The following is an 18,307-nucleotide window of genomic DNA, read 5'->3' as shown; positions in this document are numbered from 1 at the left end:
CAGCATGCTAAATCCCTTGTTATATCTTACCGAACCTGTATGTTAACTCTCTGGGTGTTTAGGCTTATATTTGACTGCTATTGTGTCCCTGTTTGCAAAATGAAAATGACACTCTGTGGATTATTTGCTCTGTAAGGCATAAGTGCTTCTTATGATTATTTTGACGTTTCCAAGAGCAAAAGCCAAATTTAAACTCTCTTCAGCAAACTTGAGCCTTTTCATCTAAATTCCATGTCACTCACAGCCATAACTTTCCTTGGTCATTCTTCACCCCGTGTCTCACATAATAAATTGTCTGTGGTCTTGATCCTGGATTTAAAAAAAAAAAACAATTTTAAAAGTCAAATTCAGTGGCACTTGGATGTCTCTTGCTGCCTGGGCCTTGTATGAATATATCCTATGCACACAGCAGTCCACGATCTTTCCGAGGTGCCCAGTTTGTTCTGGACACACTGTTGGGGGCTTGTTAAATACTCATTCATGGGGATGGATTGACCTGATCTCTTGACCTACCAGAACACCCGGTTAAGACACATGCCACAGAAGGGAGCACAGCCAAGTACCTGCTTCCCAGCCTTGGGGCCTGAATGCTCACAGCTGATGCCTCAACTGCGCCACTTTATTAAACCCTTTTCTAGAAGCCCCCCCTGCCTCAAATCACACCTGGGACTTCGCAGTGGCGGGGGGGGGGGGGGGGGCGGGGACCTCCGTGGGATCGGAACAGCCTCGAAAAAACAGGAATGCCTCGGTAACTGGAGTCCTTAAGGCTTGTTAAGGATTTGGTGGTCCTTAGCTTTGGGAAGCGTGACTTCTGGAGCCCCAGAAGGACTGTGAAGTTATCAGTGAGGCTGGCAGGAGACCCACCAGTTTCGCCCTTGTCGGGTCCCTAGATGGCAGCTGAATGGCGCAGAGGATCCCTGAGGCGTTGTTCGCTAAGACCTCAGAGTCCTCTGCTGCGGTGTTTCAAGTAAGGATGTACTACAGCCTTTCTAGACCTCCAGTCCAGATGTGCGGAGCCCTCATTCCGGGCAGAGTAATAATTTATGCAGAATGAGCAGTAAAGAGGCTTGGTTTCACTCTTGACCCCGGAGCCTGCCCCAGTAGATTCTGCCTCTGCGAGGGCAGAGGAATGCAGTTAGTTTAGTACGTCGGGCTGGTGTTGCGGTGTTTTGTGTGTATTTGCCGTAAGTGACCTCATTCGTCTTCAGAGCGTCTTGGTTGCTGAGTAGAGGGACGCTGGCATCCAGGCTGCCAAATGAAAGCCAACAGAAGGCTCAAGGCTGTCTCATCAATCACAGAGGACAGAGCTGGGGCTAGAGCCCTTGGTCCCACCAGCCTGAGGTTGAACAGGCCAGCCTTTGTGATGCCCATCTGGGACCCCCTCAACCTCGGAGACCAGATGTGACTGAGTGACACTCGGAAAAATGGGCACCGGGGAAAACGGAACAGTTTTGCCACACCCTCTGGAAAACTTTATGCTTGATTCATTTATAGAAAATTCCTTAAAATGGTTTCTTGCAAGAATTACTGTTCATTCGCCTGGTCTGGAAACCAGAGGAGGATCTCTTTCTTGGGTCAGAGTGGGGTTCACTGAGCCCAGTGACGAGCAGCTTGGTTCCAGACCATGGCTGCTCAGAACTCGGGCTTATGCTGCTCCTAGTGCAGATTCGGCGGGGTCTGTGGGGTGAGCTGGGAAGTAAAGGGAAAGGGGTGAACTAAGTACAGCCCCCGCGAGGGAGGTGTTCTGGGCGATCGGTTTGGACGTGACTGAAGGTGGGCCCTCTGGAGACTGTCCTGTTGTCAGTTCTGGCTCAGCCCTTGCCGGAAGATGAAGGGACCCCCAAAATGGAGAGAGGAGGCAAAGGGGAGAGAGATGTGGACAGAGACCACGTCCCTACCTTCTCCAAGCCTGTTTCCTCATCTGTAGAGCAGGAAGAAGTCTAACTCGCACCTAAAGGGTTGTTGATGGGGTTGATGACAATGACCAACATCCAGTGCTGAAAACTAGGCTTGTACCTGAGTCGTGTGTCTTTGCTGATTTTGAGTAGCTGGTGAGGGGAGGAGCACCAGTCCCCTGGAAAAAGGGTAATCAAATCAAGGATGTAGTGGGGGAAATCAAGGATAAGGAAGGTCTTGCTCCAAGCCCCCAGATCCTCCTGGATCTGTGGAGCCTCCTTGAGTATAGAGTTGCCAGATGGAGGGGGAAAAAAAGACGCCCAGTTAATTTTAATTTGATACACTGATTTTCTTGGTATAAGTATATCCCATGCAGTATTTGGTATGTACTTACTAAAAACTTTTATCTGGAGTTTGAATTTAACCAGCCATCCTGTATTTTCTCCGATAACCTCCCTCAATGTAATAGTGCACATTTACTAGGCACTTCCTTGACTTGGGGCTTATTCTAAGAGCTTTGTGGCCATATTCTCAACCCCTTCAATAATTCAAAAATCCCCAATTTACATATGAGAGCACTGAGGCCCAGAGAGGTGAAATATTCCAGTCACCCAGCCGGTACCTGGCAGAGCTGAGATTTGGGGACCCAGGAAGATTTCAGAGCCATTAGCTGAGCAGGGGATCGGGATCTAGTCTGAGGCTTGGAGCAAGCCACCCCTCTAAGGCAGTTTTGGGAAATAGGATGAAAGGAATGATGAGCAGGGGAAGGGGCCATTCTGGTGCCAGCCACGCTGAGCCAGTTACCCCGGGGGAAGGGGTCTCCTTCCCATCCGGCTGCGCTAACCTAGGGGTGTTCTTGGAGTCTCATTCTTGGCTCCGACTCACCTGCCCAGGTGAGAGGGGCCACATGAGAAGCAGCATCCAGTCTTAGAAAGAAGGGGCAGGGGGTGTGTAACTTCTCAACTGGAAGGGCCAGAGGGTAGTCCGGGGCTGAGAGGAGGGGCAACTCGCCAATGACAGCAACCCATCTCTAAAGGCTGGGGCCGAATGTCTGCTGCAAGGTTTGCGTAAGCAGGACCAGAAATCCCCGCTGGGAGAGCTTTGATCCAGCTTGTTGGTGTGTAGTCTGCTCACCCCTCGCCTCAGGGTGTCCATGGATTGCCCACCACCACTGCCCTGGGTGCAGCAGGACCCGCCTGGGAAGGGGGAGGTGACACAGCGCCCTGCCTGCCGGGCCCCGGCTGTGACCCTCCGCCCAGGGCAGCCTGCCTCCTGGCTGCCCAATCAGTTCTGCCCACTGTGCTTGGCCTTGACCTGCGGGAGCTCATCCCACAGCGTGTCCTCCACATGAGGACAAGGCTCAGGCAGGCTGTCACCTGCCTTCAGCTGGAATTCAGAGGTGGGTCTGACGGCAGGAGCACAGACCCGACGCTGGCCCAGCGTGGAGTCCACAGAGCTCAGCTGTCGTCTGTTTCTGCGTAGCCCACGGGCCGAGAGTGCACTTGACGCTGTTCAATAATGGAGAAATCAAAAGATGAAGGCTATTTCATGACACGTGAAAATCATACCAAATTCCAATTTCAGAGCTGGGAGCACAGCCACACCCACTCCTTTCTGTCCCATCTGTGGCGGCTTGTTGAGAGTCGTCACGGAACCACCTGGCCTGCAAAGCCAAAGTATGTACTGTCTGGCCCTGCACAGAAATCGTTGGCGGACCCGTGTCCTAGAGGGTCAGTTTTATTCGTAGATTCAGTGCGAAAACAGAGTCGTTCAGAATATTATGTTTATTTGAACATGGTTTTGCATAAATATGACTCATACAGTAGTTTGTAAGAGTGACATCTACCTTTTTTTTTTAAGATTTTTATTTATTTACTTGACGGAGAGAGACACAGCAAGAGAGGGAACACAAGCAGGGGGAGTGGGAGAGGGAGAAGCAGGCTTCCCACAGAGCAGGGAGCCCGATGCGGGGCTCGATCCCAGGACCCCGGGATCATGACCTGAGCTGAAGGCAGACGCTTAACAACTGAGCCACCCAGGCATTCCAGTGACATCTACTTCTTTTTTTATTATTTATTTATGGATGTATGTATGTATTTATTTTTGTGACATCTGCTTTCAAGATAAAACAGACTTCAAAGTAGCCCTGGACTGAGGGCATGCCTCCTGAGGGGCCGCCTCCCCCTCGAGAGCACCAGAGGACAGATTAGATGTTAGGCGGGTTTTAGAGAGAGGACCCAGAAAGGGCGGGAGGGGCAGAGTCAGGAGGACACGGCCCGACTGAGACGCGTGACATGGGTCTCAGGACCACGAGGCAACACCGCCCGTGCCTTGGGAAGGGGCCAGTAACACAGGCCTCAGCCGGTGGCTGTGAGCCGTCTACCTGCAGAGTGTTCAGAGGGGAGGCCTCCCGGGTAGACAGGCCTGGGGAGGACAGGCAACAGGAAGGCCGGGCGTGGGAGCGCGGAGTGCAAGGGGCAGGGGCTCCTCTAGCCCAGGCTGACTTGCAGCAACGTCTTGGAAGCAGAGGTGAGAGGAACACGGGAGTAAGAGCGCTGGGACCAAGTCTGTGCAGGGACGAGGGAGTTCCCATCTCTCCCCCTCCCACACCTGTGACTAACAGGGCAGCAGACACACCTCGTCGGGCCCCAGCCCTTGGCCGGCTCGACCTTCATTTGATCGACAGCTGATGGGTCCTGAACACTGCCCGGGGACCCCCAGCCTCTTCCGCCGTGCACCAAGGGAAGCGGGGCTTGGGGAGACAGATCAGACAGCGTTGGGCGGTTGGGGACCTCAGAGTCTGGTTGGGAGGACAGCACTGACCCAAGGAACCACCACATCTGCTAGACATCGCAGTCTCCCGGCAGCCAGTGGGCTCACGCACAGGGAGCCGGAAGGAGCTGGGATGGGCCGGCCGTTGCTGTGTCCCAGCAGTCGTGGGTGGTGGCAGAGGTGTGGGAGACAAGAGGGAGGAAGGGCCGACATTTTCAGGAAAGGAAGGTGGGCAATCCGACTAACTCCAGCCTAGTATGTTTTTTTTTGTTTTTTGTTTTTTGTTTTTAAGATTTTATTTATTTGACAGAGAGGCACAGCGAGAGAGAGGGAACACAAGCAGGGGGAGTGGGAGAGGGAGAAGCAGGCTTCCCGTGGAGCAGGGAGCCCGATGTGGGGCTCGATCCCAGGACCCTGGGATCATGACCTGAGCCGAAGGCAGACGCTTAACGACTGAGCCACCCAGGCGCCCCTCCAGCCTAGTATGTTTGACATCAACCCGAGGGGGCACCATTGTAGAAGGGGTTTTTAAAGATGTGCCAGGGGTTCATCAAGAACAAGTCAGGCCACACTCCTCTCCATCCCCTTTAGGTGGTTTTCACAGTGATGGGCAAAATGCAGAGCTGTGGGCCTCTTTGTCCCTGCCTGAACAGGGCCGTGCCCAAAGAGAACTGTGTCCATCTGAGGAGGCGTCCCTGGCTTGTGGGCCCATTTCTGAAAATATGGCCGTGTTTGTAGGCTCCCACACCTACCGGGCGAGGCAGATGACATACGTAAGGGACATGGGCCAGAATGCAGGCAATAGGAAGGGGTGGGGATTCTGGAAACTAGAAACCTCTAGTTGGGCAATAGCCCAACGATGTCATGCGGGAAGGTGGCTGTGTGTTCCCCGATACCCTGACTGGTTTGTTTGTTTTTTTCAACAGAGGACGGAAATTCAGATATTTAAAAACCCCTGATTTTTAAATGTATGCAGTCAGTTCGATTTTCAGAAAACAGAAGCCCCCAGACAGACGAAGACCTGTGTGCAGGTTGGATCCAGTGCCCAGAGCACACGTTCGCTATGTGAGGACTTGCAGGCTCCTCACGGGCACCGGGGGGCTCCCCGTACGACCAGCGCTGACCTGCGGGATACAGATGGGGAGGCGTCTGAGGAGGTGACGTCCGGCCAGCACTCAGAGCAGGACGCCAGCGAAGGCTCTGGAGTCGAGGTCAGGGCAGTGCCCGCGGCCAGCGGCCCCCAGAGGGGAGAGCTCTCCACCCGGGGACGTCCCCACGGGGGAGACGCTGGGCCCTTGCCAACAGCAGGTAGGAGGCCCGACTGAAGCAGCCTTGTAAAACCTCTTCAGGCTCATCATCAGGCCCCTTGACTCTATGGTTTTACTGGGTATGTGTGCCTGTTGTAGCCCCGCCCCCCTCAGGATGACGCTTGGGCCTCCCCCTTCTCTATCCCCAGTGCATTTGGGCTCACCAAGGGTCCTCAGGGACTTCCGAAGAGTGGGTGACAGCACCTAGGGCCACCCTGCGGGTGTGAGTAGAGGGAGGCAGGGGGTGAGGGTGGTCCGGGCTGAGTAGGGCAGGCAGTGACTCAGGACTGCTGAGGTGTTAAGCCTCGTTCCTGGCTCTGACCAGGAGGAGGCCAGACCAGGAAAACTCTAGACACCGCTCCCACCCAACCCCCCTCACCCCCATCCCCACTCCAGCTCTGATCCAGGCTTTTCCATTCACAGATCCCAAGCTTTCCAGGCCAGCAAAGAGCCAGAGGGACTGCCAAGGCCCGGGTGAATGCCTTTGGGGAGGCACACGTGCAGCCCTATTGGGTGGATCACAGGGCCCTGAGGAAGGCCCCAACCCCAGCTCCTGGGGCCCCTGGGGCCCCCAGGTTGGAGGATCCTCCTCCTCTGACTCAGTCCCTTGTCAAATGTCCCCATCAGGAAGCAGGATATATGTGTATAAGGAAGAGGGCCTCGACTCTGGAGTCCGAGTGTTGGTGTGCATCTGAGACAGGGACAGCCGGAGAGAGGGGTGGAGGACAGTGGCCTAGCAGCAGGTAGTCTTGCTGACTAAGTCCCTGCAGCCACTTCCTCCCCTCCCCCAGACAAGTTGGAGATAATTAGCATCCCATGGAGGAAGGGGACAGAGAGGGTACTCTCAGTGCACAACCCAGCACCCCAAAACAAGCCCAGGGCACAGGGGCCATGTTCTACTGCCTGGACCCCACTGACCCAGCCCCCTGTCCCCGCAGTGGGACTGGAAAGACATAAAACATCCATCCGAAGTGGTACTTTCTCTGCAGTCAACTGGGGATGCACAATGACCTTGTTGTTTTTAGTTTTCAGTTACCCCTGTCTCCTTAGTGTCACCACCCACCGCCCCACCCCACCCCCGGCGCTAAGCTGGCCCGTCTGTGCTCATTTCTCAGAGATGAGATGTGGCAACGGGCAACGAGAATAAAGACTCTGCCTGGCTTCTGAGTTCCAAACGTAGTCCCTGGCCTGGACACATGACAGGTAAGAGCAAAGCTTCCCAGTACTGCCCCCGCCTCCCCCCATTCTAGAGGAAGATTCCTGAAAGCAAGAGGAGAGTGGGCGCTGGGACTGAGGGGCAGTGGGGACTGGACAAAGGAACCAGCATCCTCAAGCATGTTCTGTCCGATTCTAGGACTCAGGAGCCTCCTGGAGCCGAATTCACACCACTGACATCTGGGAACGCTTCTGGGCCCCTCTTCTGGGTGGCGCCGGCCTGCCCTTCCCCTAGGCTGTGGTACCTCCTTCAGCATGAGCTCATGTGTCCCCCATGGGCAGCCATGGAGAGTGGCTGCCCTCAGTGCTCTGAACTTCACTCGGGATCAGATCTTACCCCATTAGACAACCCTCCTTCCAACGTCCCAGGGCCCCTGGGACCCCTGTGCCATTAGAGGGTGGTGCCCCCCATATCAGTGTGGGGAGAGTGGGGCAGAAGCTCCCATCCCTGTGCTTCGGTGGGGCTGGGAGAAACCAGCCCAAGCCAAATGGGTGCTGGGTAAAACCCACCCCAAGATATCAGCACGGTGCAGACGCTGACTTTCTGATTTGGGGTCTGGAAGCCCGGCAGGCCACGAGCTAGGGGCAGCCAGGCCTCGGAGCTTCCCTCTCAGGCTATGAGAGACTGACGGCAGCACCCACCTCGCTGAAGGTGGACGAACCCAGGGTTACCCACAGAAGGCTTGCCACGGACCTGGCAACAGGATGCCTGGAAGGGGCTCCGCTCCCTGAACAGTCTGGGGCACGTCTCTGGGCCTTACCTTCCCTGTGCTCAGCCCCCTCTGCCAGCCTGGGCATGAGACCCTGAGTTGCTATGTCCCTTCCTTGAGAGTGGGGTGTCTTCAGACCAAGCTCAATGTCAGGACCTAGGGCCCCCTCTCTAGTTGAAGCTCAGCAGACTGATGCTCCCATTTCATCGTGGGGTAGGAACGGGGGTCCTGAGCCCCCTCGTGAGGTCCCCACCTTCCTGTTGGGCTGTTCCCCACAAGCCTTTTTATAAAGAGTCGGCTGGGAGCCAGGGAACTTTGGGAAAGTGCATGGGCCAACCCAAGCTGTACAAACCTGTCTTCCTCCCAGAGTTGAAAGGGGCCAGGTTGTTCCCAGACAAATTCAGAGGTGGGGGTGGAGGGGAGGGGAGAAGGAAGGGGGCTACTTTAGGAGGCCTTGCACACTGCAGATCCACAGCCAGAGGCAGCAGGGGTGGGGGGTCCGGGACCAGGTGTCTCCTGGAGACTCACACACGAGACCTACACACCCCCCGAAAGCACTTGGGTACGGACTCGGTTACACAGACACGTAGGCCTGGAGACGTGTACAGAAGCCTGCTGGTGTATACAGAGATCCACGCAGGTCCGTATCCCAGACAGGCCCACGCAGAGCTGTGGAGACACGCTCACACGCACAGACCCCCCCGGCACGTCTGCACGGGGAACGCACAGCTGAAGATGCACACAAAGGACCCGGGGAGAGAAAACCAAGCCAGAGCCGGGAGGCCGAGAGGGGGCTTGACCACCCTCACAACCCAGCTCCCTCGGACCCACACACCCGTCCACCCGTGCGCATGGACGCGCGCACACACACACACGCACACATACACACACACACACCCTGGGAGGGAACCACTTACTTCATAGGAACTTCTGGATCCCGGGCAGCGCACAATCCAGAACTCGTGCTGGGAAAGAAAGCACCTTTATCTGCTGGGCCCGGGGCTGCAGCCCCCTCCAGGACGGGGGCCAGGCCGGTTCCTGGCTTCTGGATAGGAAGGTCAGGTGGGGCCGGGGCTGGGGGGTGAGGGCGCCGGGGGCTCCGGCAGGCCCTGCTGTGACCCCCGGACACTGTCTTCTGCGGACTGCACAGTTGTGCCCGGCCCTGTGGCCTGGCCCTGTCCCCAGGGTGACCCGGGGCTCCACGCATGCCTTTGGCCAGCAGCCTCGCTTTTTTTAGCGAGTGAAAAAAGGTCAGTCTCTGGAATTAGAAAGACGTGACACTGAATCTGGCTCTGTCGCTAGCTGGGTGACTTTGAGACCACACCTGGCCTTTCTGAGCCCTGTGTTCATTCGAGCCCCCGTGACAGCGCTGAAAGCCTGGATGGAGGCACACTCTACTGAGCCCACAGTGGCCTCCTCTCTGAGCCGGGCTGTCCCCAGGCCTGGTCGCGCTGGTCGCACGCCCCACTATCTCTTGCTGGGCCACAGGGAGGAGGGGGGAGCCGAGACCCCATCCATCTGCCACCTCTGCAACTCCCCTCCTCCCTTTGGTCCCTTTCCTCCCTCGAGGTCCTTGCCCTGGTGCCTGGTGCCGGGGGCCCCCCCCAGCCCCTCCCCCGCACCAGGCCTGGCCCACCCTTGGCTCCTTCAGAGCCCCGACTTCTGCTGGCCAAACCGCCGAGAACAGTTCCGTTTTCTAGCTCAAGAGGATTCAGTCCAGGGAGACCCTCCCGAGGTGACTTCTGCACCATCCCCAGACAGCTCCAGGACCGTTTCCAGTCATTCAGTCAACACATTTACCGAAGGCCTGCTGTGCATTAGACACGATTCCAGTTGCTGGACATTCAGCAGGGAACCAGTAGACCAGAACCTCTGCCCGTGTGGGCTCCAGTCCGCGTTGCCACACCACACGCTGTTGGGGGGTCTCACACATCCTTAGACGTGGTTCTCGGCATCCGCATCCTGCAAGCACGGGCATCACTTCCCTTATGGGGTCACCACAAAGCAGCTCTTGTTGCTCTTTCTCCCCTCCCCCTTGGGTATCTCTCAAGGGCAGGGCATGTCTGGTACAGCTCCTGGTATGAGGCCATGACTGCCAGACCCAGCAGTTGCTCTCAGAAATTCAAGTGCATTCAGCCATTGCTGCCCCTCGGTGGGTTTCTTTCTTTTGCTCTTACTGCAATTTGGCGCTTCTCTTTTCATGTATTTCTCATAATTGCAAAACAGTCCAATAATTCGTATCCTTACTGTTAATAAAACTGTACTATTTTAGGAAATACTTTGACCCTGAGGCTCCACCAAGCAAGGGTGGGGGGTGTCAGTTCAAGTGCTCGGCTCTGTCATTCACCGTAGGGTTCATTTGTGCCTGTCGTATTGCTTGCACGCCTGGTCCCTGCCAGACCTGGAGCGGTGGCGGGGGGGGGGGCGGAGAGCCCTGTCTGGAGAGATCCAGAAGAAGAGTCCAGCAGGGGACCACAACAGGTAAGCAGAAAAGTGTGGTTCGGTGGCTAGAAGACTGGGCAGGCACTGTGGGAGCCTGAGAGGAGTTCCTTGGGGCAGAGGCGGCTCAAAGAAGGTTTTGCGCAACAAGGGACATTTGAGCTGAGCTTTCAAAGAGCAACTGATTTTTTTTTTTTTCTGGTGGAGATGAGAGAGGGTGAGCCAGGCAGAGGGACTGGCATTTAGAAAAGTCATGGGAATGGGAAGTGTCTGATGTGTGTGAAGGAATGGGAAATGTTAGATGTGTCAGGGCGGGGTGTGTGTCAGGCTGGGCTGGAGAAACTGGCACCGGATGGGACTGTGGGTGCCAGGGAGACTGGGGAACCCCTGCCACATGGAGGGCACCCAGCCCTGGGGCTGCCCCACTGGGCTGTCCGCTCCCATTCTGAACCCTCTGGCTCAGCCCTGCCCGCCCCACCTGCAGCCTGCCCTAGGAAACTCGGCTTTCATTGTGCTCACATTCCCCTCTATCCTTGGCTTCGAAAAACAAAATTGTGGGCAGTAATTTTTGTAAGAGCTCTTTATATATAGAAATTCTTGATTCTTTGTTACAAGCTATCTTGTCTTTCTCCTCTCTCTCTCTCTGCAGTTTGACCTTAGTTTTATTTTGTTTTGATGGAAAGGAGCCTTATACATTTTTGTTGTCCGATTCTATCCATCTGTGCATTTGATGTTTCCTTAGAAAATTGTTGCTCATCGTAAAATTGTACAGGCATTAGGATTCTTTACGGTTTAACTTCTAACATGTAAATCTTTAAGCCATCTTAGGTTTATTTTGGTGTGAGGCAGGAATCTAACTTTATTTTTTCCAAATTGTTAGCCAGCTGTCCAGTCCCCGTTCAGTGAGTAATCCATCATCTCTGCACTGGTTTGTTTATTTTGTTCAAAACTCATTCCTCATCTTTTTGATTTTTAAAGTCATACCTGCAACCTAAACAAAAGAGAGAGAGAGAAGGAGAGGAAGAAGAAGAAAGAGAAGCAGAAGCAGGATCAGGACAAGGAGGAAGAGAGGTGGTAATCCAATTGTCCCAGGCCCACTTCCCTGAGATAACAGCCACCAGCAGCTTGTTCTATAACCTTGTATTGTTAGTGTTATGACATTTATTAGGTTTCTCTTAAATACAGAGATGTACAAAGGGGGAAAACCTAAAAGGAATCAAGATCTCTAGAGAACACATCATTGACATAAAAATATGTTGACAATGAAAAAAAAAAAAAAGTAATACATATCCAGTGTCGGAAAAGTGAGCAGTCCTGAAAGAGAAAACATGAAAACCAAGCCCTCCTCCCTCACTGGCAAGTCCTTGTCCCCAAAGGGAACTGGTTGTCACTTCCCACCGACTTCGATCTGAAATGCATTTCTTTACCACATTCCATATCCAGGGCTGTAGATGGGCCGGTTTCTGGATTTCCAGTTTGCTGTGCCCTTTCTCTGTCTGCTGTGCTGGGGCTGGTCCGGTCAGTACGGGAGCCGGTCCTGCGGGAAGTGTTAGAGTTTGACCCTGTGTCGTAGCCGCTTGCTGGGGGCAGTCCTACATCACTGTGCTTCATTTGCCGAGAGGCCATGATGGTCTGTCTCTGTTCAGGCCCCTGGGACAAAGTACCGCAGACGGGGTGGTGCAAAAACACAAGAAGTGTGTTTCTCACGGCTCTGGAGGCTGGAAGTCTGAGATCAGGGTGCCAGCACGGTTGGGCTCTGGACAGGGTCCTCCTCCAGGTGGCGGACTGCGGGCTGCCCGCTGTGTCCTCACGGGACAGAAGAGGGGCCAGAGCGCTCTGGGTCCCTTCCACGAGGGCTTGAGTCCCGTGCCTGCAGGCTCTGCCCTCTGACCTCATCACCTCCCAAAGGGCTCACCTCTTAATAACCATCCCTTTGGGGGTTAGGATTGCAGCATATGAATTTGGGGGCACACATTCAGTCCATAGCACTTATTAACTGTACTTATTTTCCATCTCAGTTTTTCATTTTCAATAATTTGCAATTTCAATAATTCAATTTTTTGTTTCATTTTCAATAATTTCCACTTATATTGTACCCCCCCCAGTTTGATTGGAATTTTGTTGGACTCACATTATTTTTATGGGTTAACTTGGGGATGATTATCTTCTACACGGTAGTGAGTTTTTCTCTTGTGGATAAAGATGTGTGCGAGTGTGTCCTCCAGGTTGTGTGAGTTTTCTTGTCCGGGATCTTGGCCACCCCTCCTCAGGACATCTAAACCGGAGTCCGTCTCTTGTTATAGCTGCAGCCACCCGAGAGGAGAGGGGTTGGGGGTCTGAGGCCCTGTCTTCCGGCACCCAAGGGCCATCAGGTACACGAGGGAGTGAGGTGCTCAGCAAGGCGCCAGAGAGCCGAACTCACACCTCGGGAAGAATAGCTGCAGGCCACGAACCAAGCCTCCAGCGGAGGTGGTGAGAGAGCCCTACTCGTGGTACTTTTCCAGTGTTCCCCGGGGGAACGTGTCGCTGGTGCTGGCCAGGAGTTCCCTGGCTTAGTGGGAAAGTGGGGGAGTGCTGGGTTCCAAGGGCCTGGTCCTTGCCCTGTGACCAAGGGAAAAGGCCCAAGTCTTCCCGGTATCTCCTCTGTGCCCTTTCCCCTCCCCTCGCCCTCCCCCGTGACCCTGAGGGTGGAATGGTGTTGACCCGCTTTACCTCGGAGGACGGTGAAGCTCAGCGAAGCCAAGGGACCCAACCAGGGTCACACAGAAGCTCCAGTGCACCTCAGATTCCAAGGCACCACACCCCTCAGGCTGCGTTTCTGTGATTGTCCCCTGGGAGCCCCTGTTCAGGGATGGGGCTGGCCCACCAGCAGCTGGATGGGCCACTCTCTCCACTCTTTGGTGAGGGCGCAGCCACTAGGTAGGTGAAGGGCCCAGTAGGTGGCGGGAAGGCACGGCCAGCTCCTCATCCATGCCTGGTTCTGCACGTACGTCTGCCTCTCCCCCCCGGGCAGCTCTCGGCTTGGCTCGTGGTGTCCTCAGGGGGCCAATGGGCTTCTTGATTCCAGGCTGCACATCTGGAAGTTGACGCTATTAAAACAAACCCCATTATATAACAAATGGACATCTGGAACCCGTTAGCACTGAGTTTTTAGAAAAAGAAATTGTTTTGGATGTGCTCTCTCCTAAGAATGTGGCAAAGCGCCCTCACTCTGGCTGTCCAGGAACCCAGAGACCAGGCCAGCTCTCCTGGGCCCATTTGTCGAGGTGACTCGGGCCAGGGCGAGGTGGGCCAGGGCAGAGGCAGGGACAGACTCCCTAAGCGGACTGGAGACCTCACTGTCTCCTGAGGGTCACGTGCTTAGAAGGCCCCTTTCCAAGGTCATTCAAATATTTATTTAGTACCTGTGCACCTACTGTGTGCTGCCAACTTCTTACCATTCGTATGCCCACCCCCAACCCATCATGGCTTAATTACTCCATCGTAGCTTGAGAAAACAGAGCTCGGTCTGTCCTGGATTCTAAACAACAAAGCTTGAACAACTCTGCACCTCAGTTTCCTCTGACACCTTAGCCAGTTTCTGGAACTCCCTAGGATCCTCAGACCTCTCTCTGAATTGTCTCCCTACCCTTCCTCCCAGACACAGGCATATGGGGGCTAAAAACACCAGAGGTCACTGAGCTACCAATGACTTTGGCATGAGGTCGTGGTGCTTCTATGGACCTTGATCTAGCACCAAAGAGGCTTTATGAGAAATATCTGGCTAACATTTTGAAATGGAAATTTAAAATATATATATATATATACATATATATATATTTCCCCCCAACATTTTATAATGAAAAATTTCAAGCATACGGAAAAGTTGAAAGAACTGTACAGTGAACACCCATATAAACCCACCACCTAGATTCTGCAGTTGTCAACATGCTGTTGTATCTATCCATCTATTCACCCATCAATCAGTTCAAAAGCAATTTGCAGACATCACTATATTTCGCCCCTAAACACTGTGCATGCAAAGCATTAACTAGAGTTCAATATTTGTTTCTGATTTTCTTTCAGGTGAAATTGACATACAATGAAACTTATAAGTTTTAAGTGTATTATTCCAGGAAGTCTGATACCTCCATGACCCCTACCTCCATCACCGGGTACAATTTACTATCAACCCCAGAAAGTTCACCATGCTCCTTCCTAGTCAGCCCCCCCACCCCTCCCAACTCCTCCCAGAGCCAACCACAAATTCTGGCTATTTTCACCATACACTAGGTGGTATGGGATGAATAGTGTTCTCCCAAAATTCATACGTTCCCAGGGCCACAGAATGTGACTGTATTTGAAGACAGTTTTCCTTAAAGAGGTAAGTAAGTTAAAATGAGGTCATATGGGTGGGCCCTAATCTAGTATGACTGGTGTCCTCATAAGAAGAGATTGGGACGGGGCGCCTGGGTGGCTCAGTTGGTTAAGCGACTGCCTTCGGCTCAGGTCATGATCCTGGAGTCCCGGGATCGAGTCCCGCATTGGGCTCCCTGCTCGGCAGGGAGTCTGCTTCTCCCTCTGACCCTCCCCCCTCTCATGCTCTCTGTCTCTCATTTTCTCTCTCAAATAAATAAATAAAATCTTAAAAAAAAAAAAAAAGAAGAGATTGGGACACAGATATGCACACACATGGGAGGAAAGACCATGTGAAAACACAGGGAGAAGACAGCCTTCTACAAGTCTGCTGACCCCTCAAGCCCAGACTTCTGGCCTCCAGAGCTGTGAGAAAGTAAGTTTCTGTTGTTCAAGCTGCTTCGTGTCTGTGGTCGCTGTAGCAAACTAATAGGCCAGGTTTACCTTTTCCAGAATGTCAGATAAATAAAATCGTACACTAGGTATTCTTTTGTGTCTGGCTGAATTTGCCCAGCATGAGGCCTTTGGGATTCATCTGTGTTGCTATGTGCATCAGTTCTGTGCTCCTTTTTCATAGCCGAGTACTATTCGGTGATATAAATATCCCACAGTTTAGCCAATGCAGTTTATTTATTTTTTTAAAGATTTTATTTATTTGACAGAGAGAGACACAGCCACAGAGGGAACACAAGCAGGGGGAGTGGGAGAGGGAGAAGCAGGCCTCCCGCTGAGCAGGGAGCCCGATGCGGGGCTCGATCCCAGGACCCTGGGATCATGACCTGAGCCGAAGGCAGACGCTTAACGAGTGAGCCACCCAGGCGCTCCCGCAATTTATTTTTTAACGGGAGAATTGTTTCAGCACATTTCCCTCTAATGTATGTCTTTTGTGTCACCCCAGTGACAGAGCAGACAGCCAGCGCTACTCAGCAGGCAGGTTCAGAACTATACTCGAATGTCTAATCATCCTAAAATGTATATAAGATACATTATACTTCCTGAAATGAGTTCTTAAACATCAGATTAAAGTAGTAGCACATTATTTTTATCTCGGCGGATGCAGGCAAATCCATGATGTCAGAGGGATCTCATCCGCGGCTTTGGTTACAAATAACATAGTGATTACCCTGGCTTTGGTGTCAGGGGCTCTGGATCTGAGTCTCACTTCCTGTGTGATCTTGGGCAAGTCACTAAGACTCTCTGAGCCTCATTTTCTTCACCCAGGAAGTGAGACTAACAATCCCTTCCCTAAGGGTTGCTTGAAGACTGAATGAACTCCTGAGCTCAGCGTGTTCCCAGCAGCTGGAAAAAGTGAGGACTCAGGAAGCATTCGCTGCTATGATTTGTCCCACTCAGCAGCCAACAAACGCCAGAGCCTCTCTCGTGATAGGACAGCAAAAGTGGACTTCTAGGCCACAGAGAGTAGAAAATGAGCTTTCTGCCCTGCCTGGCATGATAGCAGAGACCAAGGAGCGGGGCAGCCGAGATCAGTTAGTACAATGCGATCCCAACAGAAGGGGTGTTGGGGGGTTCATAAAACACGCTCTGAATTGAGGGATCCAAAGGGCTACCAGGCTACACAAGTCCTGCATGTTTGACCATTTCTGTTTGTTATTTTGTTCCATCTGAATGGGGAAGTGCACTTTGTCGCGATCACTTCTAGGAAAGGCTACATTTCAATCTCATAATCTAGGAACCCCTCCTTTATAATAGTTACTAATTTAATACTTTTCCTCTAAGGAAGCTGAAGAAATGCCCAATCCGAATCACCACCACTCACTTTCTTTCAGAGTTCCTTCCTTCTGAAAGAAGTACTTTTCAACTTTGAAGTCCTTAGGAATTGTTTTTTGGCATAATTTATCCTCTCTGTCCCAAGCGGCTTTGAAATGTTCCTAATTTCTCTCAGATGATGGTCTTTTTTGGATTTTAAAGACAAAGAAAGCATCTATAGTTTCACTTTGAAGCTCTTCAGAAAAAAATTCCTAGGACACTTACCATGTGGTAAAGAAATTTAAAACACAAGATAAGTTCAAATTCGGGAACAGGGCCATCCTTTGGACCCACTGAGAACCGCAGGACAAGGAGGGCCATTTACAATGGGGCCGTGGCCTCCCAGCCTCGGAACGTTGTTCCTCCCAGCCACGGGTATTCTAGAGAAGTCACCTCACCTCCTGCACACTTCATCTGCACCCCACTTCCAAAGCCCTGGGAAATTCCTTCAGGAGGTATACTGTGTCATGCCAAGAACATAATAGAGGCCATTTGAGGTCTTTCCTTTCCTTACGCAACTTCATTATTACCAGAACCAAAAGATGTGCCCAACTCTCAGTCCTCCCCGCTCAGTGCGCCGTACCTTCCAGATGCATTGTCATAGACGTGGATAAAGACATTTGCACATTCAACTCAATCCCACTTTGCTGTCTTTTTTTTTTTTTTTTTTTTTTTTGCAGGTGTATTTTTACAACCCTGCACAAGACCATCAATCCCAGTCAGCTCATCAAAATCCATGAGGCCCAAGAACCTCTTTTTAATTAAACCTCCTGGAGGAGAGCTGCCCTCCCTGCTTCCCAACTCCAGGTACGCTCCTACGGCAAGGCTCCATGCAGGGTGGGCAGGGCCCTAGACTGAGGGCGCTGGTCCCTCCAGCCAGACGGGAGGGGCCGGCAGCAGAGATCGTCTTGGGTGAGACTCGGATCTGCCCAGTTCCAGGGGAGAGCTTGGTGCAGGGAGCAGCCACAGAGCTGGGGCCAGCAGCCGTGGGTGGCCTGGGAGGACCTGCAGAATCCTTCCCTGTCCCTTCTGAGGCACCTGCAGGCACAGCCAGCCTGTCCGTTGGACCTGAGGCTCGGGGCGGTTGGAGCTGCAAGAATGCATAGGGACAGACTTCCCTCTCAGCACAGCTTTGGCTGCGACCCCTAAGTTTCGGTACATTGTGTTTTTGTTTTCGTTTGTCTCAGGATGTTCTTCAAATTCCCTTCTGATTTCCTGTTTGACCCAGTGGTTGTTCATGAGCGTACTAGCTAGTCTCCACATATTTGTGAGTTTTCTCATTTCCTTACTGTTACTGATTTCTAGCTCCATTCCACTGTGCTTGGAAAAGATACTTGGAATGTTTTCAGATGAATGGATAAAGAAAACGCGGTATATGTATATACAATGGAGTATCACTCAGCCACGAGAAAGGAGGAAATCCTGCTATTTGCAACAACATGGATGAGCTCGGAGAGCATCGTGCTAAGGGAAATAAGCCGTAATACAATACGACTTCGTGTATACGTGGAATCTAAAAAAAGTTGAACTCCTCAAAGCCCAGAGTAGAGCGGCACTTGCCAGGGGCTGGGGGGCAGGGTGTGAGGCTGGTCACAGGGTACAAAGTTTCCGTTATACAGCACGGATAAGCCCTGCAGACCTGATGTCCAGCGCGGTGGCCCTTGTTAACAGTACCGTATTGTATACTTGACATTGGCTGAGAAGGTCGATCCTGAGTGTTCTCACACAAAAAACCCACAAACAACTGTGAAGAGAGGGACGTGTTCATCAGCCTGATTGCAGCGATCACCCCGTCATGACCAGAAT

The sequence above is a fragment of the Mirounga angustirostris genome, unplaced genomic scaffold (genome assembly GCF_029215605.1).
Source record: "Mirounga angustirostris isolate CCGP_5_RB_7025 unplaced genomic scaffold, mMirAng1.0.hap1 SCAF_10, whole genome shotgun sequence".
In the NCBI taxonomy this organism is placed as follows: Eukaryota; Metazoa; Chordata; class Mammalia; order Carnivora; family Phocidae; genus Mirounga; species Mirounga angustirostris.
Note: the sequence above shows the minus strand (reverse complement) of the source record.